General features: G+C 49.5%; 1 protein-coding gene across 1 annotated transcript in view; it reads right to left on the bottom strand.

The window, feature by feature from the left end:
• The window catches only part of olf413 (DBH like monooxygenase olf413), a 102,445-nt gene extending 79,184 nt beyond the window's left edge, over window positions 1-23,261 (bottom strand). Inside the window, exon 1 of the mRNA XM_017247034.3 lies at window positions 22,482-23,261. The gene's annotated coding sequence lies outside the window, so the exon portion shown is untranslated. The remainder of the gene's footprint in view (window positions 1-22,481) is intronic.
• Between the last annotated feature and the right edge of the window lie 274 nt (window positions 23,262-23,535).

Below are 23,535 nucleotides of genomic sequence, written 5' to 3'. Positions count from 1 at the left end.
ACGAACAAAGACCCTCCGCCAGACGTTTTTAACAAAATGAACAAGCTCGCGAAGAAAAGAAGCCGGGCCAGAAGCAACAATGCTACTCCATACTTAATTAGCTGTTTGCCAGTTAAAAATAATCAGCCCCAGCCGAGCAAGCCAAAAAGCAAATGAAAGTCAGTAATGAAGAGGAGTAGACGGCGGGCGAGTGACTGGGCCAGGACGGAAAGGATGGCGCAACAAAGTTGCTGTTATTGCCTGAGCTTTGCCTGCATTTTGTTTGTTATATAAAACGCTGTAACAAATTTTTCATTAAAAGAAATCTAGAGATGCAAGAAGGAGCTACAAAAAACGAGGGCTGCGGCCATAAAAAATGGCTGTGGCCGGCACGGAGCCGAGTCCCTGCAAAGGCGGAATAAAAATGAACGAAAGGATAAGGCACTCCGCAGTGGACGGAGTGGACGAAGTGGATGGAGTGGACGGAGGCCGGAGTGGAATTGAAACCAACTGCGCCTTCAGCCCGGCGGAGCTGCAACAAAGATCTCGGGGATAAGTCCTCCGGATGAGAGTTCTTTAAGAATTTAAGTGCGAGTCTGCGCTATCTTGCGGAGGAAACTTTCCAGCCATCAAGAGATGAATGGGTTGATTTCCCAGAAACCCAAAGGGCCACAAAAAACGGATCTTACTCCGACCACAGTGTTGTGACTCCGACGCAGAGTTCTTTCTTTGTTTGGGGAATATCTCTTAGAGGCTTAGAGGCGATCCCCTTGCTTTATTAATAGATCACCATAAAAGTCAGATTTCAATGCCTGGTCTCCCAATGGGCTCCCATTCAAATGCTGATTTCCACTACCGAAGACTATATCCGACCATATATCACGCGCTCACCCCCTCCGGGGTCTGAAGGCCCTCATATTACATATGAATCTCAAGACCCCTGCTCCAGCTGCGTTACTAAAACTATTAACTAAAGAGCTGGCATAATTAAATGGCGTGATGGGGCCATCGCTACCACTCCCCACGGCAGTGCTCCCATTTCATCATATCATGACGTCTCGATTTCCTCGTTCTCAATCTCATTCGCATTCCCAGAGTCATCCCAGGCCATCCCAGAGCCATCCCAGAGCCCATGCCCATTGCTAATGCCATAAATAAAAATCAGTTTATGTGCCGACTCTAAAAAACTTTTCTTTATGCGCTTTACATAAAAATAAACCACACATAGAGTCGGAAAATGAGATGGAGATGAAGACTAAAGCAGCCGGAGGAGGAGGAGATTGTAGATGGGCGATGGTAGATGCTAGATGGTATATGGTAGATGGTAGATGAGGAGGAAAAAATCCGCTTGAACGAACGTGATATCAAGTTTCGAACATAAATCAAGCTCACGCCCCCGAATTCGTACATATATATAGTATTTATATGAATGCATGGACGGAGGTCGGGGGAAACGCAACCGCAAAGAGTTCCCCAGAGCGCCCAGACTCCACGGCTAAGGCAACTCAAACTTTTGGCCAAAACACTAAAAACAACTAATTTATGACGCCAACGACGTCGGACGGAACACATAGTAAATATTTTTATTAAATATTTTATGGTTTTCATTACACATCGGCACCGATGCCAGCTCGTGCTTTATTAAAGCCCATGGAACACATGATGCATAAATAAGAAAGCAGTGGGTCTCTGCTCACTGGGAGGGACGGCTGGGAGCCAAATTTCACTTTTGCCAAGAGCCGAGTCAGCAAAAGTCCCCGCAGACTTTGAATCAGGATGCAAAAGTCTCGAATCAGGCCACAAATAAACAAAGTGGCTTGGGGGAATGGCCCATTAGACGGGTTCTGTACCCTGGTCAAGTGTGGCTTCTACAGAGCCAGTCTCCTAACAAGAGATTTCGAGAGTGATCCTATTCTTAAGGCCACAAAACCCTCATACCCCTCGTATACCCTGTAGAATCCAAAAAACTTTGCCTTTGAGAAAAATAATAATATAAAAATAATAAAATGTGCGAAATGCTTTTGACAATTTCATTCAATTCCAAACTTATTTCAGCAAATTGTTTGACTTTGTCAACGAGACGACTCGCAGTCTGGGGGCAGCCAGCCAGAGCAGAGGTGGTGCAGCCGGAGGTGGCAGGATGGAACCAGCCAGTTTCCAGTCGCGATTTGTCACCGCAGACAAAAAGCAATCACGTGTGTGCCGCAGCACAAGATGCCAGAAGAGCACCAGAACATCAACAAATAAACAGCCGACACACAATCGTCTAATTTTAGAATCTTTAAGATACACTCAGAAAGATATGAAGCGAAGAGCTGCCTGGCAGACAGGCTGGAGGCCTTGTCATCGTATTAGGTGTAATATAAAAGTCATTTAATGACATTGACTGACATTTTGATGTTTCATAAAAAGCAACTCGAGCAGACGATGAAGAGGCCGGGCCCAAAAGCCAGGGCCCGGCAGGCTGGGGCGAGGGTGGAAGATACCCGCACAGGCACAATAGTTTGACAATAGCAATAAAAGGCCTACACGCCACTCCGAGCGTCCTCGGCCTGACGTACTTGTCGTATCGCCTGGCATCTTCATTGTTGGGGCTCCCTTGCCCCGGAGCCACCCGCCCCTCGGCCAGCCCTTGTGGCAGGCATTATAGCCGGCATTTCCTGGTGCGGCGCGCACATCGGCGTGCGAGATTTTCCACATATTCAAAATTAATACGTTCCTTATTCATATCCTAGACACATTTGTACCCACCGGGCCGAGCTGGGGAAGCACGTGCTCCCCTGGCGGCTCCTGCCGGCGAAATGCCAAAATGGAGACGCCTTTCCTCCTTCGAGGAGCACAAAGAAGCAAAAATCTGGCAAAAAAACATTCGGCTTTAAGGAGTCGGCCCTAAAAATGGTAAACGCAGCGGAGCGCGCCAAGGAATTTTGATGTATGCCTGCCGAACAGGACTCTAAAGGCTCCGCAGGAGGAGGGGATGGCCATTGTGCTTTATTTCATTGTTTCAAGTCTCGGAAATCCCAGAAGAATCACACGTCTGTGGCATTTCTGCCCAGAAGAGATTCAAGGGTTGCTTGAAGGAATCCCGAATAAAAAATATTCTTTCAATAGGCTGTGATTCTTGCATCTTTTTTGAAACCTAAGAACTCCGAAATAAACCCCCAAGAAGGTAAAAAGTTAATCAAATAAAAAGGGGCAAGACTTGGCAGGCTTCGTCTCTCTTGTATGAAGATTACCTTCATTATTATTATTTCTCAATGAGTTTCCAATCGATTGGGTTTCCTCCGTAGCTCAGGTTAGTTTCCAAGCTACCGAGATTGAATGCCGCTCAAGTTACTGGCTCTGTGCTGCTAAGCCCTTCTTAAATTTCCATGCAACCCCGGTATTGATGCCACTTAATGCCGCCTGTCCAGCCTCTGCCCCACCCGCCCAGGCCACTCCGCGCGATTCAATTAGACTTTGCACTGTTGCACCGGCTCAGCCCGCTTGTTCGCAACTTGCCCGCGTAGGGGGGGCGCAACCTTGCCCCATCTTGCCGGCTAAGCCGCGTTTAAATACCTCGCTCGCCCTAATATCCCCCGCTAATCTGCATGGCCACCGCCCCGGGGCGGGAAAAACCTTTTAGCGTGCATTAACTGTGCCAAAAGGAGGAGCTGGCCGGGTCAGCAAGACTGAGATGTTTTTTAAATGCTCGCCCTACCCTCGACTCCCCCCTGCTCCTCGGCTTCTTCTGAATTTAATTTTAGCCGCGTAATTACTTTGTAAACACATGAGCAGCGACGAGGCCTTGGGGCAGGGGTGCACATAAATAAAAAGATACACAACGCCGGAATGTCTCCTAAAATTAGTACTATTAGAGGTACAAGGTAGGCTATGAGGGGATTTCTAGGCCTGGCCAACAATAGCTCTATTCTTCAGGCTAGACTCTGTAAAGTTAAACGCTAACAAATACACTTCTTCTGCAAGATTTCTTCGTGTGTAGCCTCAGCCCCGAATCCCATAAAAGCTGCAGACGCGGCAGAAGAAAAACTTGAAATGTTTTTTCCCGGCCCAAGCCAGGGGAATTGGCCAAGTGCTCGAGCCACCGGCAACCGCTACTCGACTGCATCCTGGGGTGGTCTCCGGCGCAGCCCCCGCCAGCAGCCCCTGCTCCTGGCCCTGGTCAGTATCGGGCTAGTGTCTTGGTCTTTTTGGTTCTGGAAGCTTGCTTGTCGGCTCTCGGTTCTTGGCTCTGTGTTCTGGGTTCTGGGGGTTTTGTGCAACGAACCAACGTAAAAAGTTATGAGTGTCTTGTGAGTTTTGTGCCAAAGTGCGGTTTGCAAGTTTCCCCCTCCGCCCCTGCCTCTGCCCAAGCCCATGCCCCTACCCATGCCCACCTGCAACTTCTGGCTTTTACCTTTGCCTCTTTCTGCTACTTGTTTAAAATTTATGCGGTAAATTCTTAGCGCGCACTTTATGTTCGAAGCAAAAGTTAGGGCTACGTGTAGGACTCCCCTCTGGGTCCTCCAGGCGCGCTGGCCACAGAACTATGCCAAGTGTCTGGCGCTGCCTGGAGAGACTCGCCAGCCGGGCCTGTGAGCGGATTCCAGGGTCTCCGGGCTAGGTGATAAATTCCTGGGAAACGGGTAGCCCGGCCGCCGCCGAGAGATCTGAGGTGTTGGAGGCAACTTTTGAAGCCGCTCTGATAGGGCTTGTCAGTGAGCTGCGAGGCCATTTGAAATATAAGTTTAATCCAATTAGCTCCTGGAAGTCCCTTGGAAGCCTGCGATGTCCGAGGCGGAATCTCTATCAGAAACATTCAATTAAACGTAGTGGTTGCAGCCCACCATTCTTCAAGGGATATCCATCCCTCGCAGTCCCACTGTCCCCCTGTCCTGCTGTCTGTTAAGTGCCGCGACGCAAATATTATTAAAGTTTTTGGTGCGTTTCAGCGTGAAATTGATTTTCATACGCCTGCTCGGCCACAATCAAATTGCCGAAGCATGCACACGTTAAATAGCGAAAAAAGGATGTGTGTGCTCTATCTGCTGGGCACACACACCGTCCTGCCCTGCTGCCACCCTCCACAGCTGGGTGTGTGTGTGTGTTTTTAATTTAATAAGTGCGGCATCCACCCACGATATTCAAATACCCATTCCGGTGGCTTTGTTTCGATCCCGCTTCATCGAGGGGTCTGCTCCACGCTGCTCCGCCGGCATGCAAGTCACATTCTCGATTGCCAATCAGCGTGCAACCGAAGCAGCATTAATACAGGGCTGGGGAACGGGAAGGGCTCTGCCAAAAAGTGGCATGCAGAAAAAAGATTTGCGTTGACATTTAAAAAAATATTGCAAAAAGTCGAGGAGGGATGGGAGGGGATGGGAAATAGTGAGCAACGAGTTGCAAATAACAAACACAGAGATTTGGCTTTCATGCACGTGTAGTCGGGCTGGATAGGTGGGTTAGTCGAACGGAACGTGCATGCGGTTGAGTGGCAGATATTTGCCAAAGGTAAATGGGGTAATACTTCTGCAGCACTTGCTGGAGGATTGGGGAGAACAGATACTCCTCCGAGTAACCATCCAGGGATGGTATTTGTTGTCGGGCGGAGGGCGAGTTAACGAAGGAAATCATTAATGACTTCCTTGGCTCAGAAGGCCACCCAGGAGAGTCGCGTCTTCCGAGGGCCATAACCATTCGAGGCCAGGAAATCGGCCATAAGACTCCAGAACCGGATATAGCCTCGGAGAACTTTTATGTCCTGCGAGTGGTAACCCCTTCTTCGGAAAAACTCCATCTCCTCGGCTTCGATTTCAAATGGAAAATGGAAATTTGTTTTTTCCTCCAAAGCCCTGGCCGAGAGCACAAGCCGGGCCAAAGCCCCTTCCCCCTATAGCTCTCCTCCCCCTCTACTACTAAAACTAAATGCACAAAACTAATGCCATTAATTCCAGTAGACAAAATCTGAATGGAGAGCAGTTCGCTTTTGGCAGCCATAATTGACCCACATCATTAGCCCAAAGGAAATGAGCTGCTGCTGCTTCTGTGCTCCGAAAATGGCCAACAAGGACTCCGCAGCTTTGAAGCTTCAACTGCAAGCTGCAGGACGACGAACGATGGACTTTGGGGGGAAATGGAAATGGGGAGCACCGCTGAGGAGAGCTCGAGAGCTGAAAAATTTTTATTTTGCCATACTTCAAATGAAATTATCTACACTTTGAATAGAGGGGGCGACCCGGGGCGAGGGCTGCTGCAGCTGTCGAAAGGGGGTCATGTGCATCTGCCACGCCCCTCCCCAGCTCACGCACACTACCAATTTGTAAAAAAGAGGGGTGGCCAAAAATAAAGCTGGCTCTGGCTCCCGCTCCTGCTCCTGCTCGCGCTCCTGGCCGAGTCCAGCCTCGCCCCTCGCCAGACAGAGGCAGCTGGAGCAGCAGCATCCCCGATGCTTTATGTGTTGTCCTTGCCTTGGCTGCTCCTTGCCCTGTCCTCCCAATCCCCACCAGCACAAACACAAGCAAATTACTTTGCATAACCATGCAGCTCCGACGGCCGGGTGGCCATGAGTGGTACGTGTGTGGGTTTCGGTGTGTCTGCCTGTGTGTGTGTGTGTTTTTTATAAAGTAAAACAATCCTGGCGAAAACGAGAAACTTGGGACTTCATGATGGGGCACTTAAACTAGTTCAAAATTTTGCTGCTGCTTTCGTCAACGGCTTTCTTTCGCCGCTCCACCGCTCCGCCGACATGTCAACCAGCCACCCGGGCCAGGGGTCGGGAAAATAAAAGCACACATCCTTGGGGCCGGGACTGGGTGGGGGAGCCGTCCTCCGTGCGGGTCATAAGAGTCTGCTGGCTGCTGGCTCTGTTTTGTTTATGGTTTGTGTTTGGGTGAATATTTTATGCTGCAAGCGCCAGGCGCTGGGCGAACTATACTTTGCTTTATGGCACCCCAAAGTACACAGTGTCTGCTGCAAGTGTGCACTCCCTGCCACACTGCACTCCAGAACTATCCTGGCCGCTTCGATTTTTGTTGACCTTACTCTTGAGGCTTGAGGCCTTGGCTTGCCCTACCCCGAACCGGGCCACTGCCTCGGCCACCCTGATCCCCGGGCTGGGGGCGATGATCTCGCAGCTGGCACCACCCAGGGATCTTTGAACGCCACCCCTGCCAGGACAGTGGCAATCCCTCAATCCAGCCACCCAACCAATTATAAGCAAAAAACTTTACGCTAGCATAATTCTGTCCAGTTCGCTGGCTGTTTTCACTTGGCTGCTCCTGCCAACACCTTTAGTCGAGGGGTCGCAGCCCCGGGTCGCTCAGCCCAACCCTCCATGACCGACGCTATTTGTATGCAAGCCCGGAGTTCTTGAGTCCTCAGGTAGGAGAAGAAAGCGGCCAGGCCAGGCCAGGCAGTAGGGTAGACCATCAAGTTTGCTTACTGCTCCACTCGGCATCCCCTGGCACCTCACAATATATACTTCTGGAGGAGCTCCTGGTGCTGTGCTGGTGCTGGGGCTGGTGCCTTGCCTGCTAAATTTACCTTAAATGTCATTTTGTTGAATTTTTATTTATTTAGACTCCTCTAGGGCTTACCAGCCCCCGTCTGCGCAGACGCTGCAGCTGCACCCTGGAAGCTCGGATGCAGTGCCTCCACCTCCTCGCACTCCACCTCCTCGCTGGGGTACTTTGTTTGGCAATTTATTTATATTTAAATTTCTACCTCAAAGAGTGTTTAGTTTCGCCTTGAGCCCGACTTACTTTCCTTCGGTTGAGAAAGTTTCTTTCGCCTGCGGCCGAGAAATATTGTCCTACCCGGCGAGATAACTTGTTGTCGCCACGTCCTCCGCCTCCTTCGGAGAGGATTGTCAAAGCCAGCACCTGCCAGCTGGCTTCCCAGCTATCTTCGGCTTCCTTTTGTTGCCGGCTCATCCCATCCGAGTTCTCGGCGCGACTTCCTGTTCGATATTCAAAAAGATTCGAGACTCTTCTCCGCCTCCGCCTAGGCATCCTAGGCAAGTTTTGCGAAACTTTTAATCAACTCCAGTGGTTGGGATTCTGGGTCTGGGACGTTAGACCCAATCCATTCGCAGATACTAATTTCTGACCAGGCGGGATCCATTGTCACCGGAGGTGCTCCGAGGTTGCCGTTTCATAAACTTTAATCGAAATGTTTTGCTTCGCACCACGGGAGGAGCGCAAAACTTTCGCCACTTGCCGACCTGGGACTCGGTCTGGGAGTGTCTGTCACCGCATCCGCCTGCTACCCCGCTCGGAGCTCGCCTGGAGCTTTTTCACTATTTATCATTGTCAACTTGAGTGCGACGTTTGGCGCTGCTGCTGATGCCAGCGACGGGGAGACTGGCAGGAGCGGGAAGGCTGGCAGAAGAGCTGGTAGCTGGTGCTGGCGACGTTGCCTCCGTTGATTTATCTTTCCGCTAAGCAGATGTAACATTATACGCCACAAATACATCCGCCGCCGCTCGCTGACAACTCTGGATGGGATGGAGCGTCGCAGGGACAGACCCAGGGGTGCAATATTTCGTGTATTGTCAAATGGGCAAGGGGAGAGACCCGAAAATACCCAAAACCCATTCGGCTGGACCCAGTGGTCGAAGTTTCTGGCGGGGAATTCATCTGCGGATGTGGCTACCTGACGGCTCCAATGGCATTTTGTGTTTTTCGTCAAGAAGCGGCTGAGAGGTAGCAGCGGCCATGAAGGAATGGCCCGAATGGGAGCTCCACTAGAGCTGGTAAGCGTGTGATTCATCCGAGCATACCCCAGAAGCCATAACATTCTACTTATCTCGCACTGGGGTTTGAGTTTTTTAACAATTGCCGCCAGCAGCAGCAGCGCAAAAATGTCGAACCGAAACCCGGCAACAAAAACTATATATAAAGGCGATAAAAGAAGCGAGCAAAATAAATATAAAGCTTCCCAGCCAAGCAGCCAGAGCAGCCAGAGCGGCCAGAGCTGGCAGGTCAAAACCTGGGCTCGGCCGGGCCAGAAAGAGACTGGCCGGAGATTCCATTCCAGCGACTCGGACCAGACCGCAGACAGCCCAGAGACTCCCCCAGCAACGTTGTTGCCATTATATTTATTATTATTTTGCGATTCAAACGAAGTGATATAAATGTGTCACGTTTTGCGAGTTCACACATACTCCGCTTTCCGCTCCTCCCCCGGCCGCCTGCCACACAGGTACCAGCAACAACAATCGGCCAACACCAACACCAACACCAACGCCTCCTTTTGTTTTCCAGGCCAGCCCCTCACGCTTTGCCAGCGTTACTCTGATTTCTACCCTACCCAGTCGGGTATTGTTCCTACTGCTCCTCTGGCGGGCCTTCAGATGCGGCTTAAAGTGGCTTCTCGGATGCCTGCTGGTAAGGGTATTCAAGACATTCCTTATAGCCAGGCAGCCTTTTGCTGGCTCGGTTTTGTTTCTTTGGGGGCTTTGTTTCTGTTTCTGTTTCTTTTGAAAGTTTGCGCAACAATTTCGTGAGCGCTGGAAGATGATTTGTGTTCCGAACTGAACTCGACTGCCAACTAACTCGGGACTGGCCGGGACTCTCCAGTGAATCCGAGCCCCATCAGATACACGTCCAGCGGGCGTTGCGACCAGTCCCCCGTCTCGGTTCTCCCCTTTGCAGCATCCAGCGTCCAGCATTCGAAATTGAGCATTGTTCCCCATCTCGGGCGGACTTACTCCTGTAGTTCCTCGGCTTTGCATTGCGGGTCTGATTGGCTTCTTTGCATTATTCCTGGACTGCCCCGGCCCGGTATCAGTTACTGCTGATCAGCATTAGCACCTCTGGTGGAGGCCTCGCCTCGTGAGCTGCCGGTACGTGTTGGTTATGAGGAAGAAGCCATTGTGCATCCACGAGATACTCGCACATCATCGTCGGCATGCAGGTTCGCGCGGTGGTGTGCGAAAATTATGTGCCATCGGAGGAAAAATATTCTGCATCTGGCACGTGGAGGTGGGGGTGGATGGTCGATGTTCGATGGTCGTACCTTCAGCTATCTGTATCTTCTGCTCCCCAAGTGCCGAGTGCCGAGTGCTGGGTTTCGAAACTTAATTTGAGCCAGGCATGTGGCCGATTGATCCATGTGTGCCAGGCCCCGATGTGAACTGCATCTAATTTGTGATAATCTGTGGGAAATACAGCGGGCAGAATGGCAATCGGACTAGAGCAGTTGTGGGAAGATTTTCAAAGAAACAAGAGGATGTTGGATGCCCGCTACAGCCACCGCTTAACTATTGAATATTAAACTCAAAGCTGACTAAAAAGGTGAACTCCCCACTCCTGACACATGTTACTATCTTAAGCAGGCATTCACCTGATTGATCTGAATTGAAATTCCAGATACAGGCCATTATAATTGAGCTTAACCCTGGTGAGCCCCGAACCTGTGCCGTCAACCAGTTGCCTTGGCAAGCTGACAAACCACAACCCAATCAACTTTCTTGCCGGCAACCCCATCACACTAATTGTATGTCCTGGCTGACTTATCCCACCCACAGCATTCAGACCCAACCCAACCCTTTTGCTACCTGCCCTTGTTTTGTAATGCAAATCTTTTTGCTTTCATCTGCTTGTTATAAATCGAAAGCTATTAACCAAAAAAAGGGGAGACCGAGCCGAGGACTCGCATTTCTATGCCAACTGAGCGAGCCCCCTGCAACCTCTTGCGGCATGTGTGTGCAGAGCCCGGGTATTTGCATTTGAATCATTCGTTTGTGCGAAATCAGATTAAATCGTATAATCGAATCTGATGCTTTATGTGCCGACTCACACACGGCGATGACAAAGAGCTGCTGGTGCAGGCGCTCAGATCGGAGCAACCAATCAGATGGACATCAGCGCCCGGGAGCGGTATATATTTTGTATAAAAATCAATAGCCAGGCGAGCCATTGAAATCCTATGCACATAAGCCCGGGCACGTACAAAACGTTCTGGCTTGAAAATCACAACAAAAAAAAACACAGAATCTCACAAAAAATAGGTGGAAAAGCGACCCCGAAAAGCAACCACAGGAGCTCCCAAAGTTCGCCAGACACATGCGGCGGGAAAATACTTTTCAAAGTGAATCAACAAAGTCGGAAGGGAAAGGAAAGGGTTGAGATGGAGGCTAAGTATGGGGATGAGGATGAGAAAGGACTCCTGTTGAATCCGATGGCAAATGCCAGAAATCTCTTTGTCTCAGCTGATCAAAACAGCAACAAAGTAAGGCGAGAATACACAGGCGAGTTGGCTTCTTGAAAATTCAAATTAACTCGATCATAAAAGCCAAGCTGAGACCCGGCTCGAACCCTCGTTTTTCGGCTTTCCCCCCGGCCCGCACCGGCCTTGTTTGCCTTACACTTTGCGCTACATTTTAACTTCAAATTAAGTTTGTGTTCACGTAGCAAACAGAGCAACAAAAACAACAGCCCTGGATCTCGAGATGGAGCTGGAGCTGGGAGGAGTGGGATTTTCCGATGGGGAGGTGGCGGTGGAGGTGGGGAAACCTTTTTTGCTTTGATTTTCCATTTCTTTTTGGCCTGGCTTGCACTTTTTTGCCGCCTCAAGTGGCCTCAAACAGGGTTCGACTTCGTCTTCGCTTCCAGTCGCCTGGCCTGAGCTGGGCTGCCTCGGTTTCTGTGAAAATAGTTCGTTAGCCTCTCGTAGTTCGAACCCGAATCCGAAAGTAGGAAAACTAAATTGTGTTTCCCCCCCCCAGACCATCCGACCCGGCCACCCCCCAGCGTTTGCCATTCAAAAAAGGGCAAAAGACTCTTCGGAGTCAGTGTGTGGGTGATTGGTTTTGAGCGAACCAACCAAATTATTGGCATTTATTTCTCGTTTTGACTTTGTGCGCTGCAGGAGCGTCGCAACTGAAGCATCTAATGCGCTTACCCGGGCCATAAGGGGCAGTGGGGCAGCTGGGGGCAACACAATCTTAATGCCGCCTAATTAGCAGCCTGAATGCGCTAAGACTACAAAAGCAGCAGCAGCAGCATCAGCAGGACGGCATGTCGGCAGGACGAGGCCCTCCTGGGAGCAACCGAAAGTTTGCCAAATTGAAAATGCGCAAAATGACTTTGGCCAAATCCCCGGTGCCAATTGGCAATCGGAGGGCTACAATGAGGAAGCCGAACTGCTGAACAAGCGGCTGGATGGCAAGTGGCATTGGTGGCAAATGGGCTGAAAATGTACGACAATGGGACACCCATGAGCTGTCCGAGATCAGTCCCGATCAGTTGCTCTTATTTTCGCCAAAACGCAGTTTCTCAATTAACTCAGGCCATGAGACTGGTGGCTAATCCCAAATTCCATTAACTCGAAGTGAGCAAGCCGACGATGATCTGCAATTGTAACATTTCAGTTTCCGCCGATGATTTGCCAGCTCGGAGAATGACCCGCCAGAACAAAGGACTCGGAAGGGAGTCCTTTGATAGAGCTTGTCAGACCTCTGTCAGGCAAATCCCAGCCCAATCCGATCCGATCCCAAACCGAACCGAACCTTCCAGAGAAGCATCCCCTGAGAACATCGTGTTCACCCCTCACCCCTGGACGGCCCCGAGTCCTGGCAGATCCTCAGCTGTTGCTGCCTGTTGTTTTTTATTTCTTTTTGTTCGATTTGAATGATTTAACATAAAGCGAAGAGGTAAGCCCGGCCAGACACGCGGGAACACCCCTCGCGGATCTGCCATTGTTGCCTCTTCAGCCTTATAAGTGCGAACCCCCTCCCCTACCCGGCTCCTTGCAACACGCGGCCAGAAAACTTCAGCAACGAACGCGCGCAAATAATTTCAATCGTCGTGAATCATGAATAATTCAAAATCATCATTACCAACACCTTTTGAGCCGGGCCTGGGAAGCGGGCTGGGACTCGACGCGGACGCGGACGCGGATTGGAGTGGGGGCCGGGGCGGGGCAGCTCGCGGAGTGTTGCCCAAAATGTTCACACTTCCCAGAGGCTGCCAGGCAGCCAAAAAACAACAACAACTGCGCGGAGGCAGCAACTTTTGCTCAATCTGCAGTCAGCGCTTGGAGTGGACAATAGCGAGGGTGAGCCAGTGGCAGGCGGCCGGGCGGCAGGGGCGGAGGAGATGCTGCTCAAGTGCTAAAGTGAGGCGGATTACTAAACCAGCATAAGCAAAAGCTGTAGCTGAAGCTGAAGCTGAATCTGTGTAGCAACCACCACGGCGTAGACTACTTGTGCAGCACCCAAAAAAAGCCAAACAACAAGGAAACACAAAAAAACTTCCACGGAAAGGTGACTCTCCAGACCGACTTGATAGATGCCCTAGGACGTGGTCCTGCTTTGACACTCCAATAAGTTTTACCTCTTAAGAGGGCTATACTCTTAATTGCCTTTTCCAAGCCTAAATGGTTTAAAACCCATCCATAGAGTTAATCCTTCCCTCACATTTCTCCCAAATATTTCAAAACGTTAAAGGTAGATGCCACAACCGCAATCTTAAAACCGCAATACCCCTTTCCTAGGGTATCAACAAAATAAACCTCCGCCCCCTGGCACTCCCGTGTCTGAGGTCGCCGTTGTTGTTTCATCGTCTATTGTATTCCATCGTCGAAATATGAGGCACGACTCTGGCATTAAACTTCAAACTAAAAAAATAAAAATGCAAGAAAATACAAAAATAAAACGGGCGCTGAAAAATGCCAAAATGCAGCCGTGGCGAGGACCCTGGTGTTGGCCAGGCCAAGAACAATAAAATGTGCACAACACCAGCGACGAATAAAAAAAGCACAAGAGCCAGAGGAGCGAAAAGATAAGCAGGCGGAGACGAACGATGGATGCTGGCGAGGATTGGAGATGGCCGAGGACGCTGGATGGCTGCTGGATGGGGCCACTTCAGAGCCGGGATGTGCAAGTGTTGGCAAAGAAATAAAAGTTGCTGACCTTAAGCCCAGCCCCGGGTCTTTGTCTTTGTCTATGCGGCCGCAGTAAAGTTTTATTTTTTTGCCGACCCGCTTCTTGGATATAAGGCCGGGATATGAGGCGAATGCAGAAAGTTACTGCTGCAGTTTGGCGGGGAGGCCAGGCAGTCAGGCACCCGGGCAGCCAGGCAGCCAGGCCCGCCCCCTGCACGGAGCGGCGGTGGCAGCTGTTTAATAAGTTCAAGCAATTAAAAGTGTTTCCAAAGGTTGCCCAGGAGGTGCCCCAGACGGAAACTTCTGCCAGTCGTAGACACTAACAGGCGTATAAAAATCGGAGAGGCTAGAGCCTGATTATGGCGTTTCCTTAACGATGTGAGGATCATAAAGGCATCTCAATGGCACCTCCACTTGGCCAACTCGAGTGTTCGAGCCACACGAGTAGGATACCTGCAAGACATGCAGAAACAAAGGCCCCGACCCGTGTTCTACACTCATAATGAGACCCCCTCTTCCCAAGCTCGAATAATATAAATTGCAGCCCCACTTTCCGTTTCAGAATATCCAGAGTGGACCCTGGTCCGCACATTAAAAGCGCCCGCTTTCCGGACAAAGTCCCGCACCAATTTGGGCCATTAAAGTGCCGGGCAGCACAAAAAACTTTGCCGCCAAATGCAGCCATTAAAACTGCCAAACAAAATCATTTTCAGCCGCGACGCAACACAGGCCACTATTAAAAAAGGTACGAGCATAAAAAGTGCACCCAAAATCAAACATAAAATTAAATTAATGGCCTAAACACGCCACTCCCCCGCCCCCGGAAAAAAGGTTCAATCCGGGGGCATTAAAATTATGGAAAAAGTAAGGCAATACTTGGCTGGTCCTCCGATAAATTGGATGTTTGCGAAGATATTTCTCCGATATTTGTTTACGACCGGACTTTTATACGGCCAGCTGTTGGGGCGCAGGGTGGGTGCATGGTGGGCGCTTGGATGGCGCCCCACTCCCCACCAGTCGAAGATAAACGTTCCATCGCTAATTTGAGTCTTTGTCACGTCTTACCATATGGAAATATTATTTGTAAATACTTTTATGTTCCGTACGTGACCAGGACGGGGGATCTGGAGTCCCGAATCCGGACACATATGCCGAGTGCCTGGGGGTCACTTCATAGAGTGCGTAAGGAGCTGCTCGCTCGCTGCTACTGGCTGGTGAGCTCGACTTTGTTTTTTATTGTGGCGACGAAATCAAATAAAGCGCTCCGAGTGGGTGCGGAAGCACGACTGGAGCACTGGCATGGAAGCATAAAAAATGTATATTGCGAATTTGGCAAACGCAAATCCTCGAAGAGGCAGAAATGTCATCGTAAAATTGCCAGACGGCTTAGCGACGGAGCGAGCGAATAAATAAAAATTATTTCCAGATGACATATCAACGCGACTCGCTCGCTGCTGACACCTTAAAACCCAAATGCGCTTATAATACAAAATGTTGCGTGTGCCCTCGAAGGAGCCGTGGCAAAAGCAGGAGCAGGAGCCAAGTCCTCTGAAAGAAAAACCAAAAATAAGCGGGCCAAATCCAGACCGGTACAAATTGAAACGTTGAAGAAATTACAAAACTGTGCAGACTCGCAGGCGAGGCAGGCAGGCGAGGCAGGCGAGGAGCATCCGGGCCGGCTGCGAGAATCGCAACTGTCAGTTGCCTGGGCTCCCCGTCTCAGACGTCAACTTAACGTGAATAATTGTCTAAATCCCAACGACAAACACTTATTGTCCTGGATTAGCAGGCAGCCGGAGGAAGAGACCGACCGAGAGCGGCGGGACCGAGGGGCGAGGCCCAAGGACCGGCTAAAAAATGAGTGGCAAAAACTTTTGAATTTTTTCCTCCATTGTCTCATGCTCCGTACTACTTTGGGCCGTGAAACCGAGCCATACAAGCCCTGTGTTTCGTGAAAAAAAATAGGTTTGGAGTGGAAATAGTAGAGGTATTCGGGAATATTAGGGTTTCTTGGGCTCCTTCGCTGCTCATCCAAGCACTCTCATCTTTAATTGCGGACGTAAAGCACTCCCCAGTCGGATCCTTTTACCTTCTGAGGTCAGTCCGGGCACTCCCAGGTGGCGGCCGTCCAGGTCGGTGAGCGCTTTAAGCTTAACGAGCTTCCAGTGGCCATCCTGCCCCCGCTTGGAGGCTCCTTGGGTCTGTTCTCTCCTCTGTTTACCTTCTGCATTTCTTTGCGTTCAATTAATTTGCTCACAATTTGGATAGCGGAGGAGCCAAAGACGCAGTATATATCTTGTTACTCAAAGACAAAAAGCAAACTTTAAGTAGCATAAGCGGCGGACTCGGCGGGGGGAGCTCCGTATGTAAAGCTGCAAAGGAAAAGTTTCTCCAGGATCCCCGGCGGAGGCAAAAGTTGGTCCAAACTATCCGAGAAAACCCCTTCGCAGCTCCAGGTGGGGAACTTTGGCAGCAGGTGAGCATCAGAACTTTTCGATTTCATTGCCAGCCTCAGAATGCAGCAACTTGGCAGCTATTGCAGTGGCACCCCATTCAGACATGCAACGCCCGGGAGTTTTGAAACATTTATGGGTCGCCCAGAATGTGGGAATATGTACAGAACAGGGTACAGCACAGGGTCACAAGGCACTCCAAGCTGAAAGTGCTAACGAGGGCTGTACGAACCTTTCAAAAGTCTGCTCTTCGGCGATAAATCTGAATAAACTACCTCCGTTTGAGGCGAACATTAGGGTTATTGGTGCTATGCTGTTTCAGAGCCGTGTTAATATTCAAATGTGGTGGCCAGGACCCTATATGGAACTCTATTCATGCTTCATTAACTCTTTGCCCAAAATTTCTTAATTAAAAACGAGTCCATGCGCCGGGGAGTGCATTCGATTCAAACAAGGCAAACAATCCTCATCCGAATCCGCATTCGTTTACAATTGCCAGTTGGCTGCGAAGGATTAGTTTCAGATTTGTTTACCTCGCTAACAAGGAGGGAGCGGCGAAACGCAAACCCCGTAACCCTAAATCCGAAACCGGTTATCATAGTTTGTTTTTCGTAGGATCTGCGCGGCCGACTCCGGGTGACTGGCTGGCTGACGGCTGATATATGTATAAGGACTAAGGACTCGCTTTCCCTGCACACAAGTAGGGATTTGGAGAGCGAGTCTATGCCAGGCTATGCAAATCTGGCAGAGAAAGGGACAAAGTTTTAACACGCCGTGCAAAGGCTGGCTCGGACAAAAAGGATATTCGAGATGATATATATGCAAATGGCATTTCGGAGGACCGCTGCTGGGGTGCGACAAGTTTCGCAGCCTGCTGCCGGTAATGTCCTTCAAGGCCTACGCCCGTGCCAAGGTCCTGGCGAGCTTTTAAAACTTTATTCAGCTCTGGAGCGGCAAGGAGCTGGCTTCAAGCACAACGAATTTCAATTAATAGCCACCGACAGACACACACTCTCGCAGTGCGAGTGTCGGGCCGAGAGCCATTTCCTGCCAGTGTCCTTTCGCTCCGCCCACTTCCTGCCGCCCGTCGGCTGACACTAAGCCCAAAGGCTACAATCAGCTCAGCTGTGTAGCTGGGTATCTGGGTAGCTATGTAGCGCCTGCTTTCTGGCCATGGACCACCAAGTTCACTAGACAATTTATTTTTGCTTTCGATTTTCCAAGCTGTCAGTTCACGCTTAAATGCGCACAGTTCAATTTAAAATGGGTAGCCCAGGACATGCACAAGGATACGCCCCTGTATCTGCTCCTGCTCTTTGCGCCTCTGTATCTGTATCCGTGTATCCGTCTGCCTGCTACTCGGCTGCCTACTGCCTGCTGCCTGCAGTCGCATTCACAAACTGGGTTAAGAGGTTGTTATCCTTATGCCGTGTTTTTGAAAATAGGCAACCAACTTCGAGGCCCCCGCCCTGCGCCCTGCGCCCCGGTCTCTGTGCCTGTCCCGGTGGCCTGTTTGTGATGCCTCCGCCTCATATCCGCTGCAGACACACGAAACGTCCTGGCAGCCAAACCGCAGAGGGAGCCAAAGCCCAAAGCCAAAGCGAAAGAGAGCCCAGGACCCGGTGCTATGATCACAAGGATTCCTCACCATCTCTCCATCTCGCCATCCTGCCGGCGTACTGCTGATGGTGATGATGGAATTATGAGCGCAAAAGCATTTGCATTTATTATGTATAACATTTTTGCTGGAATCCTCCGCTGGAATGCTGCTCTAGAAATTAAACTAACGCCGCTCGTTAGTCTCAGTCGCATCTCCGGAAGGGGTTCTGCACATGCACTGAGCCCCTAGAGTGGTTATGCGCCGGGGCTTTAAGACTTCTGGCTGGTTGGGGGTTGGGAGCTGGGCCTTAAATGCAATGCCACAAAGCGTTAATGGATTTTTTCGCGTTTCTTTCGCCATTTCTCCTCCATTATTTGCACTCCGTAATGCCGCACGTATGCGCGCTTTTGTCCCGCCAGTGGGGCATTCAATTTATTATTTGAGTTACTAATTAGTGTTTTAAAACGTACACACTCTGCGGTGCATGTTTGCTATTAAATGAATCGATGAATGGACTCTGGAAGGGCCTTTAGAACCCTGGATTGACAATCTAATCCCTTTCTGTTGCTGCCTTGGAGAGTCTCCATTAGCCCGGCCGAGCAATGAACCATTTATAACTTTATTATCGCCTGGCCATTGTTGGTAACCTCCTTTTTGTGCGTTAAATGCATTCAAATTCTAATTCGGGAGCCCGGCTGAGCTTTCTGCTGAAGGATGCTGCTGCCAGCAGGTCCTGGTAGCAGGCGGGCCACTTTTTCTTGTGCTAAATGATTACACTTAACTGGATTTGCATATATTTAAGCATTTCCTTATGCGCACGCAACACGAATTGTGTGCACGTGTGTAGTCCTGAGAGCTCCTGCTCCTGCTTCTGCTCGGCTCCATCTCTGGCTATGTGGCTGTACGGCTGTACGGCTGTGCTCTGTGCACAAAAGGATTATTAAGGAGCTTCATATGTAAATGAAAACCAAATGCACACGACAACGACGACAGCGATGTCAAGGAGCGTGGGGCGGGCAGTCGGGCGGACCAGATGGGAGATACAGAAGTGAGACAGATAACCTGGAAGCCACAGTTTGGCAAACACGGCCGGCCGGAGGAGGAGGAGCAGTCGAGTCAGCTCCAGAGCCAGACAATGTTTGGGAGCTGGGATGGCTGGGCGGGGTGGCTACCTTTCGAGTCCGCCTAGAAAGTAGGTGAAAGCCAGAGGCAGACGGAAAGCCAACCGGAGTGCCCGCACCAGCACCCGTTCGTCCTTTTGCCCGTTCGTTGGCCCGTAATTTATGCTTAAGATAAAGTCCTTGAATAAATACATGGAAAATCCTTTGAAATTGAAATTAAATACGAATATCATTTTTTTTTTTTATTCTCGTACATACACGAGTGAGACGGAGTCGGAGCTGGGGCTGGGGCTGGCTGGGGGCCGAGGCGGCTCAGAGAAGTGCAGACAAAAGGCAAACGGGAAATGAAATTAACATTTGAGTGCGCTTTCCCAAAATTAAACGAGACTCCGCAGGGACCTGGGTGGAGGTCCTGTCCCGTCCCCCCCACAGACACACGTATTTATTTATTGAAGCTTCTTTTTGGGGTTTTAGATATGTGAGCCATCTTATTTAGCATTTTTGGCATTTTACTTATTTCCCTCCAGCCTGGCAGGCTATCAGCCTGCTGCCTCCTGTGTCCTGCCATCCTGCCACCCTGCCACAAAGCTTGTGTCTGCTTAGATTGGGATAAAATTCTCATAGATTGTGTGGCCAAACATTTTTCTTAGCCATTTGCCATATGAAATTAATTTTACAGTCAGCAGGCAGAGCTCCATGTGCAGCTTTCTGTGGCAAATAAACAGAGAAACAATATCGGGCGAATTTATTTTGAAAGGGGAGTGGCGGGGTCGGGCTGGTAGCTGCGGTCACCTCCGGAAAATTCCTGGGAAATTGCAGCCAGAGTATTGCAGCCTTTAATCTAAAGAGTTTAGGGGACCAACTTTATTTAAATCTCACTTAAAAAGTAATGCATTTTTGAGGAAATATCTTTCTGAAATTAAACTTCCGGCGAATGGATTCTGATATCCTATTCATATCGTTATATATTCCCCTGAGGACTGGCCGTATGTTTCAGCAAATTAAGCTGTTTTATCGTTGACTGGGGGCATTCGGAATGCTAGTTGTCTTTCCACTCCGGAGTACTTGAATCGCTTTTCATTTCCATCAAAATTAATATTAACTTTTCCGAAAAACACACTGCAACCATTGGTTTGCTTTGGTCAATAAATTCTGGTCATATAAATTGCATTCGGGTTGCCAGGAGAGGCCGGCCCTTCGGCAGAGTTTTATTATTGGAAACCCAAACATATTTCCACTTTTCAGGCAACTCTTGTTGTTGCATTTTTAATTTGCGGCCGTTATATGAAAGGGGCACGCCCCCGGCTTGGGCATAGAAAAGCAGAGCTCAAAAATTAATTATGAAACATTGTTGCAAGTTGCATAAACACACTCGCACTGGCATGTCCGATATCAATGAAAATTCAATGCAAACAATGCCCTCCTCGGCGACGTCAGAGGTGAGCTGCAAACGTTTAAATGGGATTTGAAAGTGATTTCCAAATCAATGCAAATAGTTTACAAACATTTCCAATATGGAAAAGCACAGGCGCTGCACATAATGTCCTGGAGCGGAATTCCTGCGAAACATCAAGCGAGCTCCGACAAATAAATCCCGAAAATGGTGTTTAAAGTTTTTATCAATCCTGGCCGGCTCCCCCCAGCCGGACAATGGCAAATGCTAACTAGCCCGGCAGTGGCATCACATTTTGTTACCTAGTCTATTTAAATGGCGGCAATTTTGGCGCCCGAACCACGCCACTCCCGAAATCAAGCGGGGCTAGCTAGGCCCTGGCCCACAGGCCATATAAATTTCAATCTATCATTTATTTAAGTCCTAGGCCAGCAGAAGCGCCCGGTCCGGGGCTCTCGCTGCCATAAATCCCCATCAGAGATACGCGTATATTTATTTACTGCAACTCGCCCAGATATTCGTACAAATACGAGTTCCCTGCTACACCCACGCGGCCAGGACATCGGTGGGTGACAAAAATTGTAGCCAAAAAATAAAATAGATCTTCTCCCGCCCGACCACCGAGGACGAGGACCAGGACGAGGCCTCGGCCTTATTTCATATTTTATTTCTGTTTTTTATTCCCCTTATAGAGTGCTACTTTTTCTAGTTTTCTTTGCCGTTTCGCCTCGTTTCTGCTGTTCATTTTTGCTGTGTAAATATTTTGGAAAATGCGTTTTTCTTTACTCTCGAATGGCGACTGCCGAGTGCCGACTGCCGAATGCCATTGTTGTATCCTTTCATACACCTCCGCCGCACCGCTCCGCGCCGTGTATTTGTTCTTGTGCCGTGGTGTTCGCAGCGAAAAAGGATTTTTTGTCGATTCCCGCTGGGCTGCCAATTTTTATGGTTAAAATATTTGTGTTGCTCTCGCTGGAGCACGGGAACCTGCTAAAATATTTATGACAGGCGCCGGGGAAAACGCGGCCTACGATATTTCAATAAAGCGGGAATAAAATTCGTAGTGTTTGGTTTGTAATTAAAAAAGTTCGATTGAAAAAGGCCATAGCCGGGGGCTCTGGGAAAGAGCACTCTGGGAGGAGCGGCCGGGTGGCGGCTGTAAGTAGTCCAAATGAATTTTTATTGCCCTTCATTAGGAGTAGAGCGACATCGAATCAATCAATTCCGATTCTGAGAGCCCATAGGGGTGGCCCTGCTGTTTGTACGATTGGCCAAAATCCCACTAAATTATATTCTATTCAATTCCACTCCATGGGGGACCTTAAACATATGCAACAATTTCCCGAGCAAAACTTTTAATTACCCCGCTGTATGCATGTCCCACTCCGTGTTGGCCTCCATTCGGCCTCAGTTCCAATTAAGCTATCATACTCTTGTCTGATACTCGGAAACTTTTCTGATTCTAAACTTGCGGCAGTTCTCCCGCCTCCACCTCCACGTCCCAAAAAAGGTTGTTCGATGCCCCAAACTTTATCTTGGAAATTCCGAAACTCCACAAGGTACAATGTGCCTGAATGGAACTACTTTAGTCGCCTTTTATAAATTAAAATTAACTCCATCTCCCTAGTTCAGATGTATGTATCCTTCATCTTGCAGATGTTTCCCCTTTGAGAAAAACGCAAAACTGCAATATTCTCGCAAAAAAACACAAAAAGGAAATACTGATTGAATGGCATTCCATTGAAGTTGATGGATGCATTAAGAGGCTCGTCCTTCCCCTCCCAGCCATCGCTATCCCCATCCCTCTCACACACACACACGGACAGAAGACAGAATTTTGTGGCAACCGAAAACACACAGAAGACAAGCTCCGGAGCTCCGGAGGGGGTGGGCGACAGGGCCAAAGACAGGGACAGAGAGCAAACCTGCATGTGCAAGGCACATATCTGTATAATGGATTGCACTTAACATGCCACACACAGCAACCGCAAGTGCCGCCGCAGGTTCCCGCCCTCCCTGCACCACCCTCTCGCCCTCCAGGTAATACATCATTTACACACACAACTCACCTGGAGCTGAATCTGGAGCCAGAGCCTGAGCCCGAGTCAGAGTCAGAGCTATTGGAAAAACTGCTTCAATCGCTCTCGTAATCCCGGCAGCGTAACGTCTAATCCTTTTGTTTACGTTTATGGTAATCCACATGCAAGCGCACCCACACTCACGCACTCTCAAGCGCCGACAGTCAGACCATCAGACAGCAGTCGTATTTGCATAAAGCGGAATTTAAATTTCGGCACACATTACGTGGGCGGCATAACGTACTATTTGCCCACTCGCCTATTGTCGGCTCGCTCGCACACCCAGTGCACTCGGACGTAAGCGGAAGCGTAACGGTAAGCGGTTAACTGTTAACTGCTCGCGTCGCGTAACGTGAAAGCGTTCAGTGCTCAGCCAAGCGTCCCTTCACTGTCCTGGAATTGTTGTTGCCAGGATTTGCCGGCTCGCAGAGAGAGCCCGCCGTGCCTGCTGCGTGTGTTTTGATTTAATTCGCAAATTATGTCTCTCGGCCTCAGTTCCGCCGGATTTGCATATGAATGTCGCACTGTGAAACCGCGCTTTTCTCCTATAATATTCTATTTACACAATCCACCAACAGTACTCGTAGCTGTCTTCAAACTGTATGCTTCACAATATCCACGCACTCGAATCCCAACAAGATGCTGTTCGCTTTTCGTGTTTTATTTGAGAGATTTGGTTCTCGTGTCTCGTTTCCGGCTGGAGAAATCGTCGAAAATCATCCGCCGCGTGTACCGTTCGCTGAGAAACTTCGAAAGTAACTGAATCCGAAAAAGTATCTGAAAACTGGATCTGAGTTTGGTTTCTGCGGCCACCTGGCCTGGCCTGGCCTGGGTCACCCTTCGTGCGGTAGCACGAGAGTAACAGAGAGAGAGAGGCGAAAAGGAAAGAGAGTGAAAGTGCTGCAAGAGAGCAAAGTACACTGGAAAAAAATACTTCTTTTTTTTTATTTATTTAATTTTAAAAGGTTTGAAGTTGGTAAAATGGGTTTACCTATGGTCTAGACATGCGTAAGATGGTATTGGTGATTCTGATTAGATTATGGTA

Source organism: Drosophila bipectinata, chromosome 3L, assembly GCF_030179905.1.
Source record: "Drosophila bipectinata strain 14024-0381.07 chromosome 3L, DbipHiC1v2, whole genome shotgun sequence".
Classification (NCBI taxonomy): Eukaryota; Metazoa; Arthropoda; class Insecta; order Diptera; family Drosophilidae; genus Drosophila; species Drosophila bipectinata.
Note: the sequence above shows the minus strand (reverse complement) of the source record. Positions and strands in the feature narration are given on the sequence as shown.